The following is a 19,685-nucleotide window of genomic DNA, read 5'->3' as shown; positions in this document are numbered from 1 at the left end:
CTTCGAGGTAAGTTAAGAATCCCTGCTAATTATTTCTTTGAACAATTGTAAATTTGTGTATGCTCAAAAAATTTCGTACGGTACCTCCGGGCACAGCGTCAGGTCGGCAAGGAAGGCACACAGCGCGTCGCGCTCGGCGGCCGCGAGGTCGCCGCAGCAGGCGCTCAGGGTCACGACGACCTTGTTGCGGCCGAGGCCCTCCAGCTCCGCCGTGCACGCCAGGCGAGGCCCCTCCCGCAGCTCCAGCGCGTCCAGGCGCCGCATGGCGCGCTCAGCGGCCGCCAGCGCAGCCGCCACCCGCCGGCGAGCCTCGGACACGCTCAGCAGCTCGTGGGCCGCGCAGCCCGCCGTGGCCTCGGCAGCGCAGTTCGCGCACCACGGCCTGCAAAGAGTCAATCATCATCATCATCATCATCATCATCAGCGCTGTTAGGCCTCAGCAGACCTCACTATAGTAAAACTCCCATCCAAGCTGACAAATCGGGGGACAGATTAAGCTTCGAGATAACAGCCCGATTCGTTGACCACATGGTGCAAGGGACGGCGAGGGTCGACCGGTGCGCCGGGGGGCAAAAAACGCAGGTGCAGCCGTTGCGCAATTTTTGGCAAAACTTTACTTGTCCGATCGGCCTGAGATTTTGCACGCTCGGTATCCATGTAGTACTACCCCAAAAAAATACGATTTCAAGAAACCCTAGAGTCACAAGTCAATTTGTTATTGTGAAAGGGTGTGGAGAAAGAAAAGAAGGGTTTGTGAAGTTGGGGCTCAGGGGACTACCAATGGCAGGGGTTTGTGGTCGATGTGCCACCCGTCAAAATTTTAAAACTTGAAAAAATAGAAATCAAAATGCTGGTAAATTCAAAAATTCCAATGCTAAGTATTCCGCAGTGTTCTGACAATGGAACATCTTTAAAGTCCATCATTATTAAAATGTTCTTGGCAGAAAGAAGGCAGAAAATTTAAATTTTCAGGGGTTGGCAACTAGTTTCTCGGCTCTGCGCCCTTGCGAAAATCGCGAAGCTGAAAGCACCAGCAGTCGCGCATTAAAACTGCCCATCCATTGTTGCTGACTTGAATTGTTTGGCTTGTTTCAAAAGGCTATGGTTCTCTAGTCATGTTTTCTTCAATTCTGTGTAATAGTTCTCCCTTACAACGTATCAACACCACGACGGTTGGTTTCTTAAACTCGGGAGGGATGGTTCCGAAACGCGGGTGAGTCTTGTTCGAGGAACATGAGCACTGCAAGTCGCGAGGTCGAGCGAAGTGGTCCTAGTGCTAAATGAATCACAAAAACAAAAAAATTGTTTTATTGACAGAAAAAAAAAGGGAAAATTTAGAAACTGTATGTCAGAAAAAAAAAACTTTTGTTTTGCTAATTTTCTGTGAAATTTTTTAAGTCATCACACAAAAATTGAAAATTTGTTTTATATAAATTTTTATAAGCAGGAAACAAAGAAAAACAAGAAAGAGAGCAAAAATTTAAAACAGATTTCAAATGCTACAGTTGGGTTAAAATGTTAACAGGTTGCAAACCTACTGCGCATGTCCAAAAAAACTCCAATCAAGAAGTATTATTGGATAGTTCTACCCGAAAAACTGCGTTCGAACCGACACCAATTCTATTGTTGCATCTTGTCTACCTGCAGTAAAAGAAATTTTTCATTTCGAACGTGCTGATTTCAGCTTTTGGAGTAAGCTGTACAGACCCAAAAAGAAGCTCGGCTATTGGTCCGCCCCGGCTCGGCTCCCCCCACTCCCTTTTTGGCCCGCCCTTCTATTCAAAAAATAGGGGGAGGGCCTATGCATTTGCCTTTGTGTCTGTGTGTTGTTGTTGTTGTTGTAGTTGTTGTTGTTGTTGTTGGCGTCTGTGTACAAGGAAGGAGTTGAGCTAGAGTAACCAGATTTGGAGGGTACTTCAGGAGTACCGTCCAAACAAATAATCCGGTGGTGCAAATCCCGTCCGGGTCGCACAAGGGCTGCTGCAGGTGCATCATGGTTTACATGAGCGGGAGGGGGATTTCCGCCATTATTGGTGCTAGCAGGGCACATAGGGGTATTTTTGGAATCGGGGCGACGAGACAAGATGAATGGACCTGGTCCCGACCCCATCGGCCGCTTTTACAAGTTGGCCAGATCAGGATCTTCAAAAAAGGGGGTAGACCGACTAAAAAAATTTATTGCAGATTTCGATTGGTCTCAGCAAGACCTTTTCAACGAGGGGTCGGAAAGGGGGTCCAGGAGCCCGACTTCGTCTATTAGTCACATCAGGATCTTCAAAAAAGGGGGTCGACCGACTTAAAAAATTTATTGCAGATTTCGGTTGGTCTCAGCAAGACCTTTTCAACGAGGGGTCGGAAGGGGGGTCCAGGAGCCCGACTTCGTCTATTAGTCACATCAGGATCTTCAAAAAAGGGGGTCGACCGACTGAAAATTTTTACTTAAGTTTTCGATAAGTCTTGGCAAGACCATTTCAACGAGGGGTCGGAAGGGGGGTCCAGGAGCCCGCCTTCATGAGTTATGGGAAAAAGTGCGACGGACTCGTTTTGCGCTCCTGCTGTGCCTCTATTGCAAGGAGTTGCAGTAGCATGGCAAATATGGGTATTTTCGGAATGAGGGCGAAGAGACAAATGAAATGGGCATATTCTAAGGACAGTTGGAGTAAAAAGTGTAAGGACTATTGCATATTGCGAATAGAAGGGCGGGCCTAAGTCACGATGGTACATCGATAACCTTGCTTTACCCGCTCACGGTGTGTGTGATGCGAGCGGGCCAAAGGCCCGGGCCTTCGACTGGCCAAGTTGGGTCTGATGCGAGGGCCGAAGGCCCGAGAAAAGGCCGCCGGCAGGCCAAGCTGGGCCGGCGCCCTGTCGAACCGAGTTGCCTGCCGGCGCAGCGAAGCGGAGCTGGCAACTCGGTTCGACGGAAGGGCGGGCCCTAGCTTGTTTTTCCTTTGACGAGTCGAGTTTTGCCATGGAAACGGCGATTTTGACAGCAAATTTCTCAAAATTGGCCACCAAATTTTTAACCAGATTTCAGCATGAGAATCAGCGTTCAAAGTTCTACAAGTCTGCAAAGTCTCATTAAAATCGTATAGAAAATTTCCGAAATGCATAAAGGGCCACACAAATTGAATCTCGGGCCGGCTGAATCCTGGGTATACTATAAGGCTACTTCGTGCCTAAAAAATTTGAATCGCGAGTTTGGGCTGATTTGTACCTAGACAAGTCGGGCTAGTGGAGCGGTCACTGCCGGTTTGTGGCCCTCAGCTGTCATCCCCTCGTCAAACGGCGAGCTCGCACCGAGCTGCGAAGGGACTGGCTACACAGCGAAAATAAAAAAAAAAGCTTCACTGGTGAAACAAAGGCATAAAAATTATGCCCTTAAAGGGCGTAAACGATACGCCCTTAAAGGGCATAAATCGTTAATGCCTTTGGGAACGGCATTAAAATTTTGCTTGAAATTCCCATACCATTTACGCCCTTCCCAAGGGCATAAAACGATTTATGCCCTTGCAAGGGCGTAAAAGAGCATTTATGCCCTTAAGGGCGTAATTTTTATGCCTTTGTTTTACCAGTGTTGGAGGGGACCAGCCTAGAGGGGAGTTTTACTGTAGTAAAACTAAACCGTAACTCTATGCTTGAGTCAAGCATAAAGTTACGCTGGAAGACGTTACGCTTGAAATGAAGAATAAGGTAAAAAATCAATTGTGGGTCACGAATCAATTGTGGGTCATTTTTTTTCGACGGGTCACCGCAGACCCGACGGAGATTGAATCAATTTGAATTTCGCTGTAGACCTTCCTCCAACCTTTCTTTGTCTCCCCAAATATCGTGTTTGTCCGAGCGACGACTGTAGCGGCTCCTATCAGGCTTCTAAGGAAGGCCCTTCAAAAAGTCTTGAAAATGGCGCCCATCCAACGAGGCGAAAAATCGTGTGTTTTTCAAATTGCCACCGTGAAGCTATTACGAGATGAAACGGGACGCCCTTGCTGATTTAGGTTCATAATAGGTCAGGGAACATGAATTTACCATAGTTCAGCCGAAATCATTCGATGCCATGGTGCGCGGGTGATAGCAAAGTAGCGTTCGCTACCATGTCAGACCCATTATTTTAGACGAATTTCACGGTAGTTTTTCTGATTTTTGTTTTTTGTTTTCTGCGTTTCTGAATGACTTTTGTACCTCATTAAACTACATTTTTCTGCTCCGTCACATTTAGTACTACGATACGAAGGTTATGTTAAGCTTAGGCTACAGCCCCGAATGACAACCGAGGCGTGAATCACTAGTGTACTCATGTGTACAAATTAGTCCGTACTCAGTGTACTCACAAGTTTAAAAGGGGCGAAAATCACAAATTTTTCGACCGATTTGGCGTTGAGTGCCGTTTAAAACGCTAAATAAAGCCTTAAAACGTTTACAAATATGAAATTTATGAGTAAAATATGGTGTACGCACCCGTACTCATGTACTCATGTGTACATCAGAACGCCGAGTGATCCACCCCTCGATGACAACGCTAGCTCTTACTTCCAGTCTGCCATAAGGCTTTTTTTCGTTGGGAGGGGGGGGGCATCCCGGGCTTACATAGCGCCCGGAAGGAGACTGCTCTCCAACTGCAGGCTAGGCACCCGAGGCCAGTCCGGCCCTGCTAAAACGAGTCAAATCAATCCCTACCAGACTAAATATTCTGACTGAAATAGATAATATACTATAGCAATATCTCACGATGACAGGGTGTGGTGTTAAATTGTCTACCACACCGGCGGCCATAGAATATGCACTCTAGAATATGCACCATAAAAGTTTCGTCTCTAATCCAGGACGTTTAACTCCCATCTGTCTTACAGTGAAATAAGCCTGTTTTAGTATTTTTCCTCTTTGAGTGAAAAACGTGCCTGCTTGGTTTATCGAGAACCAGGGGCCTTAAATTAATGAAAATAAGAAAAAATCGTGCAAAAGTAGTCAATTTACAAGCAAAAAGACGAAATGGCCCACAATTGATATGACCCACAATTGGTTCATTGTGCTATAGATCCTGCAGTTTTCACGATTCCGAAAAATAAATTCAAAAGCGAAATCCTCTCGTATATAAGCAAATCATATCCAAATTTGAGCATCCTACAATGCTGACAACTGGTTCCAAAAATCAATTGTGGGCCAAAACAGACTATTTTTAAAACAGCCGCAGCTTAGTAAATAAGGATGATAGACGAGGCTACTATGCTGCAAAACCTAGACCAAGGACCATAGTTTAAGGCCGCACATGCACTTTTGTCAACAGGTCAGAATTAAAGGCCTTAATTTGGAATTTTCAAAACTGTGACCCACAATTGATTTTTGACCTTACTCTGGATATTCCCCCATGCATTAATATAGGGGAAATCTTGGCGGATAAGCCTGTTACGCTTGATTTCAAGCGTAAACAGATTACGCTTGAAAACAGAGGGTAATACTACGCTTTAGTTTTACCAGTGCTCTAGCGTACGAGTAAGCAATTACAGCAAGCGAAGGACTCAGACTGCAAACCTCAAATGCACTCACTAAATGTTGGGTACGATTTTGTACGCGAGACATCACAGTTTTAGGTGCACACGAACTTTTCGTACAATTTTTGTACGAAAAACTGCACTAAATTTCCTAATTTTCGCAAAATCTCGTACAAATTTGTACAAAAAGTTCGTGTCAACCAAGAAACTGTAATGTCTCGTACAAAATTTGTACAAAAACATCTAGTGTGAAGGCAGTGTCCCGCCCGCAGCAGCTACCCTCTACTTGGAGGGTATGAGGACAACCTCCACAGGGTGAACGCTAAAAAAGCCTACACTGCAAATCCGAACACCGTAAAAACTAATGTTCAAAATAAACAACGGATCCTTCGTCAAAAAAAAAAATCTCAACAGTTTCTTTGCTAATTTACGAAGCTCTTCGTTTATTTACAAGAACCTTCGTAAATTTTTTGAAGGACCTCTGTCTGGTAAGGGTCGTGAAGGTAAGGTTAGATCGGACAATTCAAGGAATGTTGCACAAAATACCTATGTTTAGTTAATGAAACCCGTTCAAAAATAGAAAATCAAATGTTTTGGGGCGATTCCATGCCAAACCAAACGAACTCTTGGAAATTCATCACTTACTTAAATAAGAGAAATTAAAGTAAGTTTTCGACACTATCCAAAATGATTTTCTAAATATCAATGGATTCGTCTAAACAAGGCAAACTTTATGGCCTCATAGTTCATAGGCTTGGATGAAAACTCAGAAAGTTTTCTTTGTAATTTCAAGAAAAAAGGCCCAAATGACGTATCTTTTCTTATCCAAAATCAAAACTTAGGCCGACCTAACTCTTCTAGGGTTTCGCTCCCTTCCGTCAGAGGATAAATGAGGAAATTCACATTTCAATCAAAAATGAGCGATTTAAAAAAAAAATTACCATAAACGATTAAAACTTTATCCAATGGTCTTGAAACCAATTCCATTGTGTTCCCCAGATCTTTTTTTCACAAAGAACCAATGTCCGAAACAATGCGAAAATTTTCAGTAAAGTCGGAGAAAAATAAGGAAAACATCACGACTTAGACCACGGTTAAAACTTTGCTTTCGTGCCACAACCAAATGGGGCAAGATATCGCTAAACCCTTTGACGTGGCATCTTTGTCCAAAAGTTAAATCTAAATCAAAGAAATAATTTTCCGAGAAATCGTTGATTTGGCATGCGATCGCCCTTTGGGAGTTCACAAAATATCTTCGGCATAATCTTACACAATTTCTATGTAAAACCCCGAAATATTTTTCACAGGTGGAGCCTCAGCTGCGATAACTTACCTTCCCTTATTGCTTGCAGTGAGGCCACTTGCACCCTTCGTCGCCGCTTCCTGATGCGGTAAGGCGGTGGCACGTCGACATGGTAACCCCGTCGGACATCAGCTTTGGTCCTTCCACTGTAAAAACAAACACCAACATTGATGAAAGGACCTCTGGAATAAATGTTGCCGAAGGAACCTCCGTAAAGTCACGAAGGTTCTTGGTAATTTACGAAGATTCTTCGTAAATCGACGCACATTCATCGTGCGTTCACGAAGATATTTCCTCAATTCACGAAGGTTCTTCGGTAAAACACGAAGATTCTTCGATACAATTTCCGAAGAATCTTCGTAAATTTGCAAAGGAACCTTCGGCACACTACAAGATCAAATGTGTGCTTAGTACACAGCTGTGGGAGCGTACTTGCAAGCACACATCTATAGGTGTATGCTTGGCAAGTACACATCTATAGGTGTATGCTTGGACAAGCACACATCTATAGATGTATGCTTGGACAAGCACACATCTATAGATGTATGCTTGGACAAGCACACATCTATAGATGTATGCTTATGCTTGGCCAAGCACACAGCTGTAGGAGTATGCCTTTAAATGGGTGGGATTAGAGTGTGCTTGGCCAAGCATACACCTATAGATGTGTACTTGCCAAGCATACACCTGTAGCTGTGTGCTTGCCAAGCGTCCAAGCATACAGCTATAGATGTTACGCTCCCATAGCTGTGTACTAAGCACACATTTGATCTTGTAGTGCACCTTTCTTCTTGAGATAACTTTGGTAATTCCGAATTGATTTCTTACACTGTCCCAAACTTCAGCGGTCGAGGGTTCAGCATCGGCTTGGCCCTTGCGGAGGCAATCTCGGGGACGCTCTCAAGGTGCTTGGAAGTGCCTGGCTCGGAGCCCCGGTCCGCCATCTTGGTGATCAGAGGTCCATGAAGTGAAGGTTCCAAAACAGCAGCTTCGGCTTCGACGTCGTCTCTGTGAAAAAGATGGTCATGACATTAAGTCACACACTCAAGACTCCTTACGGACACCATGTATCCGCAATACGGACGGTTTGGTGCAAGCGTAATTACGGATGGATTTTGGTTGTAATACGGATGATTTTATCCGTAATACAAAGGTTTTCGTGTCCGTAACATACAGACGAAAATATCCGTATGGTACGGACGTAAAACTCTTTGTAATACGGATGATTTCATCTGTATTACAAGCAAAATCTATCCGTTATTGCAATTGCACAAAAATGTCCGTAATACAGATAGGATGTATCCGTAAGAAGTTTAGTGTGTAAAAATGTTCCCTGCGCCTTTGCAAGCGGATATAACGGTGAGACAGGAAATAAGAATCTATAAATGGATAAGAATAACCTGTATAAACTTGCATCGAACGTCTCGTTAATCCAGTGCAAATAGCGTTCCAGAGGTCTTTTCGTCCGATTTTCAATACACCGGTACACTCTAAATGTCTTACAATGAAATTTGACCTATGTTATTCGTATGTTACAGTGAAATCGGCGCAAGCATAATACGAAGCAATATTCGTTCGTAATACGATTCTTTTTAGCTTTTTCATTGTAAGATACAAAGAAAAACCTTCGTAATACGAAGAAAAACCACCTTTGTATTATGCTTGCGCCATTTCCTTCGTATTATGGGAAATTTCTTCGTAAGACATTTAGAGTGTAGGTCCCTGCGACGCACAGACACCATCTCGTGATCGGTTTTGAGTCACAACAGCTCATAGGGACGAGCCGAGTGCCCTACAGTGCCCTAGGTACAGATAATTTGCATTTTTAGGCACGAAGTAGCCTTATAGTATACCCAGGATTCAGCCGGCCCGAGATTCAATTTGTGTGGCCCTTTATGCATTTCGGAAATTTTCTATACGATTTTAATGAGACTTTGCAGACTTGTAGAACTTTGAACGCTGATTCTCATGCTGAAATCTGGTGAAAAAGTTGGTGGCCAATTTTGAGAAATTTGCTGTCAAAATCGCCGTTTCCATGGCAAAACTCGACTCGTCAAAGGAAAAAAATTCCAATGCTTACGCATTGCACGGTGTTCCGGTTGTGGAAATCATTTTGAAATCTGTCATTTAAACGTTAATTACGTTAATTTTACCGTTATTTACGTAACTTTGAATTCTACCGGTATTTTTACATCCCCAAAAGTGATTCAGTTAACACAATGACCATCTCAGTCCATCTCACGATCTCGCGATTTACAGTGCTCATGTTCGTCAAACGAAAGTCATCCGCGTTCCGAAAACTCCCCTCCCGAGTTTAAAAAGTTTGTCAAACCAACCGTCGTGCTGCTAACAGAATTGAGGAAAACATGAGAATAGAACCGCAGCCTTTAAAAGCAAGCCAAACAATCCAACCTCAGCAACAATGGAGGGGCAGTTTCACTGCGCGACTACTCGTTTTTTCAGCCTCACGATTTTCGAGGTGTCAGGAAGAAATGGCCGGTACAAAATGTCCTTTACCGAATTGTCCAATAATTTTTGGCCCTATGAGTGAATGGCCTCTACCAAATGTCCCGGCTGGCTATGTCCCGCGACTTATCTGTCCTGCAATTTAAATGTCACACCCTTAAATGTCCCCATTAACTACTGGCAACACTACTACTTGCTGAGTATTGTTGGCCGCTCCCCACACTGCAAATCTAGCTGTCTACTAAGTACACACTTACAAATGCGTGCCTGCAAGTACACACTTACAAACGCATGCTTAGCCAAGTACACACTTACAAATGCATGTCTGCAAGGACACACTTACAAACGCATTCTTGACGCCGTATAACTCCATGCGTCAAGCATGCGTTTGTAAGTGTGTACTTGCAAGCATGCATTTGTAAGTGTGTACTTGGCCAAGCATGCGTTTGTAAGTGTGTACTTGCAAGCACGCATTTCTGTGTACTTGGTAGACAGTTAGGTTTGTAGTGCAGCCGTTGACTCGGCACCCAGCTGTTGTTGGCGGCGCAGTGCGGCAAAAGGCGACATGGGCGACGAAATAGAGCTGGTGTGCTCAAAATTCAGCCTGATTGAGTGATCCAACATGAGGGAATCAAAACCGCCAGAGTCAGTCTAGTCAAATATGACAAGTAAAACTGATGAACAATAAAGTATACAAACTGAAAGTATACTTTTTATTTTACATGGACTCACATTGAAAAGGCCTTTAAAAATATCGGACATTATTTTGAAGGACTTGGAATGTATTGGACCTTATTAAGGAGGCCTAAGAAATAAGTGGACATTTCCATTCGAAGGCCTATTTGTAAAAGGACATTTTGGCACGGGCCATTCCTTCGTAGCACCATTTTCGAAAGGGCGCAGACGCCGAGAAAATTGATGCCAACCCCCGAAAATTAATTCATTGCGTCTTTTCTGTTACGAACTAATGACTAATGACAGACTTCAAAGATGTTTTAATGTCGGGTCACCGTGCAATGAGTGAGCATTGGCATTTTCGAATTTTACGGCGTTTTCATTTCTTTTTGGCTGAGCGATAGCGAAGCCTGTTACTCCAGTGGGTTTGAAAATTTTTTCCTGTCTGTCTGTCTGTCTGTCTGTCTGTCCGTGTGTGTGTGTGTGTGTCTGTGTGTCCGCACTACTCCTCCTGAACGGCTCGGCCGATCTCGGTGAGATTTTGCACACTTTTTGGGTATGTCCTTGGCTCGGCACACGCGAAACCTCATCATCCTAGCTCAACTGGTTTAGTTTTTATAGCCGAAAAACACTTAAAAAACGGCGAAAAATCGAGTTTTCTGTAGGCAGATCGCTTCTGTCGTGATAAAAGGGGGGTCTGGGGGGCGGAGCCCCCCAGCCTGGACAAGGGGAAAAGTTACAAGGGTCAAGATCGAGTTATCTGGAGATGAAGCAACTCTGTCTAGAATGAAGGGGGGTCTGGGGGGCGGAGCCCCCCAGCACGCAACAAGTTAGGAAAATCGACGATGGAGATGGAGAAGCCATTGCCTGCCGAAGGCAGGCTAGCGCCGCAGGCCAAGGTAGGTACGCCAGGCGCGGATTGGAGAAACAGGCAGCGAGACATCGCGAAGCCTGTTACGACAAGACGCGGTCTGGCGTAAACCTACCTTGTTATCAGCGACTTTAAATTTTGACAGTTGGTACGATGGCACCGTGTCGTTGTCATGGAGATTTTTTCTTCATGTTTTACCCATTTTCTCAGAAGACAGACGATTTCTTGTCACTTTGATGAGGCAGGAGGTTTAGTTTTGAGGAGTGGCACATTTTTCCTTCGAAACGTTTCTGGAAAATGTAAACGGATAAGGGTGCTTGATTGTTGCAAATTTATGTTTTAGTCGTTTACGGAAAATTTCCACGATAAATTTTTTAGATTTTCTGGACTTTTTATTGTATTATGAAAAGGATTAATATGGCGGGAGCGAAATGTCCATTCTGGGGGGTCCGTAGAAGAAGAATTCTGAGCCGTCCCGAGCAATAGGGGTCCTCCTTCGTCGGAACCCCTAAAAAAGGGAGTGGGGGGAGCCGAGCCGGGGCGGACCAATAGCCGAGCTTCTTTTTGGGTCTGTACAGCTTACTCCAAAAGCTGAAATCAGCACGTTCGAAATGAAAAATTTCTTTGACTGCAGGTAGCCAAGATGCAACAATAGAATTGGTGTCGGTTCGAACGCAATTTTTCGGGTAGAACTATCCAATAATACTTCTTGATTGGAGTGTTTTTGGACATGCGCAGTAGGTTTGCAACCTGTTTAACAGTTAAACCAACTGTAGCATTTGAAATCTGTATTAAGGGGGGACCCTGGTGAAAAAATCGCGAAAATTCCAAAAAATAGTATTTTCCAAGTTAATAGATAAAAATGTGCATAGAAGGTTTCAGATTCAACAGGTTGAACACCTTTAAGCTAAGTGGGTAGTTTCTTTATCATTTGGAAGGAAATAACATTGAGATCAGTTGTCGTTGGCTTCTACGCTCAACTTCACAGCTTTGCTCAGTCGACAAAAAATTTTGTCGTAGAAAGACTTTCTGCGTTCCTGGTTGACACCTACATGAGCCGTCTTGCATGGACTCTATTCATTGATGACTTGTCGACAAATTTTAGTGACGGAATCTTGATATCACCCCTACTTTTTTTTAAACACACCTAAAGGTGTGAAAAAAGGAAAAAAAATCAATTTTTTTTAATGTTAAAATTTGAAAACTCATATCTCAGGACAGAAGTTGAATTTGAAAATTCCGTCACTACAATATCTTCAATACATCTTTAGGATAACCCAAAAAAATTTTCAAGACTTTCCGTCCCAATGAAAGACGCAGGAAGATTTTTCCCCAACGCTCCAAAAAACACTAAAAAGCCACTTTTCTCAGAGACCGTTCAACATTTTGGATTGAATTTTGTTTCGGGAACTCACCATAATGAACCTCATAATTAAGCAAAGTTGCAACTTCCTGGGATTATTTTGAAGCCTACTTGAAAGTTTCACCAGGGTCCCCCCTTAATTTTGCTCTCTTTCTTGTTTTTTCTTTGTTTCCTGCTTATGAAAATTCATATAAAACAAATTTTCAATTTTAGTGTGATGACTTTCTAAAAATAAATTCACAGAAAATTAGCAAAACAAAAGTTCTTTTTTTCTGACATATAGTTTCTCAAATATTCCTTTTTTTTCTGTCAATAAAACAATTTTGTTGTTGTTGTGATTCAGTTAGCACTAGGACGACTTCGCTCCACCTCGCGACTTGCAGTGCTCTTGTTCCTCGAACAAGACTCACCCGCGTTTCGAAACCATCCCTTCCGAGTTTAAGAAGTTTGTCAAACCAACCGTCGTGGTGTTGATACGTTGTAAGAAAGAACTATTTGCTGAGCGAAGCGAAGCACCCTGTTTGGGATTTTGAATAGCTCATTTGTCCGACCCCCCCCCCCCCATACCTTTAGTTTACAAGAGGTATCTTCCTCTGTTTATTTTTACTATATTCATATGCGTATACATAGTCGAAGCTCCATAGTCCAAGCTCCATAGTCCAAGCTCTATAGTCCAAGCTCTATAGTCCAAGCTCTATAGTCCAAGCTCTATAGTCCAAGCTCCATAGTCCAAGCTCCATAGTCCAAGCTCCATAGTCCAAGCTCCATAGTCTAAGCTCCATAGTCCATATTCTATAGTCCAAGCTCAATAGTCCAAGCTCAATAGTCCAAGCTCAATAGTCCAAGCTCAATAGTCCAAGCTCCATAGTCGTACGCCAAGCTGCCATTTAGTTTGAGAATAAGATCTGTCGAGAGTAGGGTAAGATCTGTTACGAGTAGAGTAAGATCTGTCACGTGCCCGTTAGGTTAGGTTAGGATTGGTTGGAACATTTAGTTTGAGAATAAGATCGGTCGAGAGTAGGGAAAGATCTGTCACGAGTAGAGAAAGATCTGTCACGAGCCCGTTAGGTTAGGTTAGGATTGGTTGGACCATTTAGTTTGAGAATAAGATCTGTCGAGAGTAGGGTAAGATCTGTCACGAGTAGAGTAAGATCTGTCACGTGCCCGTTAGGTTAGGTTAGGATTGGTTGGAACATTTAGTTTGAGAATAAGATCGGTCGAGAGTAGGGAAAGATCTGTCACGAGTAGAGAAAGATCTGTCACGAGCCCGTTAGGTTAGGTTAGGATTGGTTGGACCATTTAGTTTGAGAATAAGATCTGTCGAGAGTAGGGTAAGATCTGTCACGGGTAGAGTAAGATCTGTCACGAGCCCGTTAGGTTAGGTTAGGATTGGTTGGAACATTTAGTTTTAGATTAATAAATAGCCTTCCGTCGATTCAAGGAGAAACCAACCATTGCGGAATCACAATCCTTCGCGCAAAAGCATACTTCCTGGCTATCACCCCCCCCCCCCCCCCCCGAAAAGAAAAGAGGCTCGTTTTCAAAATAAACACATCCAAATTTACTACTGATGAAAATGCATTTCCATCTCCAGCAGAATCCAGCTCAGCATCGAGGCCGAAGGCCTTCCCCTGGCTAGTACACAGAATCGAAGAAAACATGACTAGAGAACCATAGCCTTTTGAAACAAGCCAAACAATTCAACGTCAGCAACAATGGATGGGCAGTTTTAATGCGCGACTGCTGGTGCTTTCAGCTTCGCGATTTTCGCAAGGGCGCAGACGCCGAGAAACTAGTTGCCAACCCGTGAAAATTAATTTACTGCCTTCTTTCTGCCAAGAACATTTTAATAATAATGGACTTTAAAGATGTTCCATTGTTAGAACACTGCGGAATACATTAGCATTGGAATTTTTTTAATTTACCAGCATTTTGATTTCTATTGTCAAGTTTAAATTTCGACGGGTGGCACATCGACCACATTGGTACCACTGCCATTGGTAGTCCCCTGAGCCACAACTTCACAACACCACTTCTTTTCTTTCTCCACACTCTTACACAATAATCAAATTGACTTCGTGACTCCTAGGATTTCTTGAAATCGTTGTTTTATGATTCGGGGTATGGTTCGGGTACGATGACGTCAGGACGGCCGTGTCAAACTGAAGGAACTTTTTGCAATTTGGAACACCCTCAGATTCTTATGATGAAAGGGCCATCGTAACATACGTTGAAATGAGAACATACGTACTACAATAAAATTCATGCGTAATACGATTAAAAATTAAGCATATGACGTATGTGCAAATTTATGCGTTACCTTACGATGAAAAACCATATTTTTCTCCCATCGATCCCCTAGTACTGCTCGGATAGGGTCCCGGTGTTCTTTAACTGATAAAGCATGATCAGACGTTTCCATTTCCGTCTCGGAAACATCATTTGGACATCTGGTTCAGTTTCTGTGGCTGTTTTTAGCAAACCCGGTAAAAATGGAATTTTCGAAGAGACTATTTCGCTGGATCCACTTCGATCCCTCGAAAACACAAATGCACCGGAAATCGTGTTTCACGGCCCACCTTATTGTTGACGGGACCAAGTTTAGGTAAGTTGTTGTTGATGATACAAAGTTGAGATTGGTGCTTGTTGCATGGATGCGACCTGCGCGCCAAAATGGGTGACGTCAGTGGCGCCTTGCTGGCGATCTAGTGCGACCTGTGACCTGTTGCGCCAGAGTGGCGACTTGAGCGCTCCGGTGGCGACACTGAGATTCCAAACGCTATGAGTATAGCACGTATGGTGCAATACAGCTGAGATATCGCACCATACGTGCAATGCGTCAGACATATTGCACCTTACGTGCAATGCATCCCGAAAATGCCCTATGCTAATGCATGGGAATGGGGAGGCATTGCACTTCATGTGCAATGCTTTTGCATTGCACCAATTGACGCTATACTCATAGCGTTTGGATTCTCAGTGGATCTGTGGCGACTTGGCCTCCGTGGCACTCAGTGGCGCTCGGAGTGCGCTCTGGTGGCGCACTGGCGTACTCAGGGTCTGGCAACCCTGGCTCTCCCCATCATCCCGCGTGCGCAGGTAGTGCAGTGTGCAGTGTTGGTGGTGCAGTGGCGACGGACGACGGCTGGAGGCGCTTGGTGTTCTCTCGCTGCGACTGCGATTGCTTGGTGTGGCAGTGGCGCCGGTGCAACCTGAAGGTCGTTCCCGCAGACCGGCCAAGAGGAGCGCCCGGACACCAAGGACTCTTGTGAGTACAATGGACACCCCTGTACACCGAATAACCAGACGTAGTCACCGCACCGAATGATGTGGTCAAATAAGTGCCATTTTGCCGGCATCAAAAGCTGTGGTTATAGACCTTTCCAGGCTAAGCTTTTTGTGCGATAACGCTCCGTAACAGGTCAAAAGTGCGTAATGCAGTTGAGGACGGCTCCCAAGTAGGCGTCTTCCCTGGTCATCCGAGTCCTCCCGGGAAAGTCTCTAAGGGGAAGACTGCATCGTTGTAAGTTCGTTTCGGCACTTGCCTGCACTCTCATCCCCCGTTCATACGTCCCCAAGTGTAGTTGCCGGTGAAAACTGTCTTTGATCAAATTGTTATTTTGCAAACAAATACAAGGTAGGTGTACGCCAGACCGTGTCTTGTTGTTTTAGGATGCGTGCTGCTGCGCCAGTCGACCATACGACAATCCACGCCTGGCATTCCACCTACACTCTAAATGTTCTACTGTGAAGGTTCTCCATATTATGGTGAAAATGCTCCATATTATGGTGGTGCAGCTGACTTCGTAACATACCATTGAGAATTCACTGTACCTTATAGAGATTTTGACGAATTTCGTTGGTATTATGGAGAAAATCTCCACCATAATATGTTGGTGCAGCCTTTCACCGTAAGACATTTTCTGTGTACCTTGCCCTGCAGCGCTTCCTGCTTGGACAATTGCCCCCCCCCCCTGACCCCAAGATAGCCGGCAAAAAGCACCAATTTGCCCCTGTAAGTAGGCAAAAAGTGCTACTTGCCTCCCCCCCCCCGAGCCGACTCTTGATCCGTCACTGGCCGTGCTAGCACCACTATGGCCGAACCCGCTCATGTAAAGATTGCCTTTTTCTGCCGCTTTTATAGTCTTTTTTGGAGGGTATGACCACATGCATGGAGATAGAAAGCTGAAGTTTGGTGTATAGTGAGTCAAAGACATACCTAACTACCCTGCAAATTCTCAGTCAAAGGGACCAAGGCGTTCAGGTACCCCACCTGAGTAACGGGCTTCGCAATCGCTCAGCCAACTAGTTAATTCCGCAACTCAACTGTGTTGTAATTCTACTAGGTGTTCCTGTAAATACATGTGAACATCATGCCGAAAATGACGTTTTACATTAAACCATTTGAATTTCAAATTAACCAAGAGCTGTTTCTTTCTTCGAAAGGTGCACTGAGATTCCAAACGCTATGAGTATAGCACGTATGGTGCAATACAGCTGAGATATCGCACCATACGTGCAATGCCTCAGACATATTGCACCTTACGTGCAATGCATCCCGAAAATGCCCTATGCTAATGCATGGGAATGGGGAGGCATTGCACTTCATGTGCAATGCTTTTGCATTGCACCAATTGACGCTATACTTATAGCGTTTGGATTCTCAGTGTGCGGAGTTTTCTCTGAAAAGCTACGACTTTGCGTAATAACAACTATTATCAATGTAAAATCGGGGTTGCAATTCATTTACAACTACTTGTAAGTAGATGTAATTTTCAGATCAGTTACTGTTGCATAATTAGCCGGTGTTTCTCGTAAATACACGTATGATTAGTGAAATTCGCGAGCTCAGCTAAAGCATTTCTGCCATTTTCTACCAGACAACTAACTATTATTACTTTTGTACGTTCAAAAGAAAAACAATGTTAATTTTGTACTACTTTACTTTAAAAATTTATCTATGTAAAATTAGGATACTTGCGTCGTAAAATAGTAACACACTTTGTGACACTTCAAGGTGTAAATTTAAAACTTCTTGGAACAGTGTTGCAGTGATCCTGACCGCTGTTTTCTTTTCTTCTGGCGTCGCCATGTCGTTGCGTTGCAACATTTGCTTGGAGAGGTTCGATAACGGGGAGAGGCTGCCCAAGTGCCTCCCCTGCGGCCACACGGAATGCCTCAAGTGCCTCAAGGAGTTGAAGAATCTCCGGTGTCCGGAGTGTCGACGGGTAAGTTGAACTCAGTAGCACGGTCACGGTGTTAGTTTGCTTGAAAAATCCCGAATTTCGAATTATACATTTGTTTACATGAGATATTTGGATGAAAAATGGTTCCAGCCCGCGAAAAAAAAAGCTAAAATTAGAAAAGCCCATGTATTTAATTTTGGTAAAATGCAGAAAATTGACACGGCAGTGCGCAGTTTATAAACTCGTCTTTTAGTTTGACCCGGCTTTTTAAACCTGGCGGAAGAAATTTTTAAAAAAAGAAAAATTTTGTTTTTGGTTAAAAAAATTCAAAAAACAAGTGGGTTTTTTAAAATCGGTTTTTAGTTTGAAGGGGCTTTAAAAAATTCTGGGGGGGAAAATTTAACGACCGATTTTGTTTTGTTTAAGTTTTGAGTTGTTAACGAGGGTGCTGATGGCAATAATTACATCCGTTCTGACCCAGAACAAGGTTAAGGGGGCACGCACACCAGTAAAAATCGGCAAATTTTGGCCTTCCATTTTAGTTTATCTTATTTTTCTGCTATTCATCCCAAGTCGAACGCGGCAAACTCCACCTCATAATTCCAATAACTTCACACTAAACTTCTTACGGATACATCCTATCTGTATTACGGACATTTTTGTGCAATTGCAATTACGGATAGATTTTGCTTGTAATACGGATGAAATCATCCGTATTACAAAGAGTTTTACGTCCGTTCCATACAGATATTTTCGTCTGTATGTTACGGACACGAAAACCTTTGTATTACGGATTAAATCATCCGTATTACAACCAAAATCCATCCGTAATTACGCTTGCACCAAACCGTCCGTATTGCGGATCCGTACACGGCAAAAGTACCGCCTGGGATTCCCAGGCGGTGCCTGGAAAATAGGCCCTTTTCCCCATGATGCGCCTGGGAATCCCAGGCGGTAATTTTGCCGTGTAAGGAGTCTTGAGTGTTTGGCTTGTGCACATTTTTGAAGTTCCTTAAAAGGTAACTGGTTTTGCATATTTTACCCCAATTGTTAACGTTCAGGTGCTTCACTTGGAGTTCAATGATAAAACCCTCGAACCACCCAAACGCAGTTGGAAAAGCGAATACTATTTTGTGCGCAAACCGAACTCAAATATGTCATACGGGGGCAGTCTCGTCCCTGGAATCTTTTTAAGGGGGTTTTCCCCCCTCTTAAACGGAATTTTTACAACATTTTCAAAAAAATATTTTGTTTTGTCTCCAGTTGTAAGGGAGTTATAGGGAATACAACAACAAAAGCCGACAAAACATACAAAATTTCACTGCGCGTAAGTAACTCTCCCTGGAAGTTCTTAACTTTTTGGCAATCGGTTTGCGGCATCTTAAAGATGAAAAAGTGCTCTTTACTTTACTCTACAATCGTCCCTAAAGCCCGCACACTAAACTTCTTACGGATACATCCTATCTGTATTACGGACATTTTTGTGCAATTGCAATTACGGATTGATTTTGCTTGTAATACAGATAATAAAGTAATACAGATAATAAAGTAATACAGATAGGATGTATCCGTAAAAAGTTTAGTGTGCAAGGAAAACAATTTTTAAAACCGTAACCAAAAACCTATACAAACTTCAGTATGTATGGTGGCAAAAAGGTACAGAAAATTCTGTTAATTTTTTTGCTAGGATTCTCCGCAGCCATCTTATCAATATTCTCCGTAGGCTCTTACAGTAATCCCCGTAGTGCCATACAGTATTCTCCGTAGGACCGCACAGTCTTCTCCGTAGGACCTGGAAGACTGTATAGTCCTACGGATAACACTGTGCCGGTCCTACGTAAAATACTGTAAGAGCCTACGGAGAATACTGACAAGGGGGCTACGGAGAATTACCACAAGCTGCTTACAGAATTTTCCGTAGCTTTTTGCCACAGTGCGCTTAGAGGGGACTTTTCTTTTAATTTATTATGTTTTTAAGTTTAAACTAAAATTTCAAGCCAATAGGTTTGTAACTTTTCTCAGAATGACTGATTTACGACACATCTCCATTTTCACTGGTGTGCCCCCTTAACAGAACAGGCCCCTTAGTCCCGTAAGGGCCCTTACGGACAAACGCGAAACGGGTCAAAGTTGCCGATTGGTATTGTCAGTTCTCCTATTTTGAGTGTTAATTTTTTCCGCATATGTTCTTTGCAGGAGCTGGTCGGGCCTGTTGACGCTTTGCCGAACAACTATTTCGCTTTGAGTTTCGTCGTCGAAAGGGAACAGCAGAAGCGCGCTGATCTGAGGTGAGGCGTGGCGGCGTTGCCAAACTCGTCACTTTTTTCCCGTC

General features: G+C 43.6%; 1 protein-coding gene and 1 long non-coding RNA gene across 4 annotated transcripts in view; one reads left to right on the top strand and one right to left on the bottom strand.

Annotated features, from left to right (window-relative positions):
• The window catches only part of LOC117651535, a 37,813-nt gene that overhangs the window by 5,982 nt on the left and 12,146 nt on the right, over nucleotides 1-19,685 (bottom strand). The gene's annotated exons all lie outside the window — the stretch shown is intronic.
• LOC117651538 lies at nucleotides 14,647-19,649 on the top strand. 2 transcript variants are annotated; one of them, XR_004588115.1, is made up of 4 exons: nucleotides 14,647-14,772; nucleotides 15,267-15,435; nucleotides 17,212-17,395; nucleotides 19,550-19,649. It is a non-coding gene; the product is annotated as an uncharacterized LOC117651538 (long non-coding RNA). The 2 variants fall into 2 exon arrangements; XR_004588114.1 differs by lacking the exon at nucleotides 14,647-14,772 and having other exon boundaries at nucleotides 15,158-15,435.

Source organism: Thrips palmi, unplaced genomic scaffold (assembly GCF_012932325.1).
Source record: "Thrips palmi isolate BJ-2018 unplaced genomic scaffold, TpBJ-2018v1 HiC_scaffold_6, whole genome shotgun sequence".
Lineage (NCBI taxonomy): Eukaryota > Metazoa > Arthropoda > Insecta > Thysanoptera > Thripidae > Thrips > Thrips palmi.
Note: the sequence above shows the minus strand (reverse complement) of the source record. Positions and strands in the feature narration are given on the sequence as shown.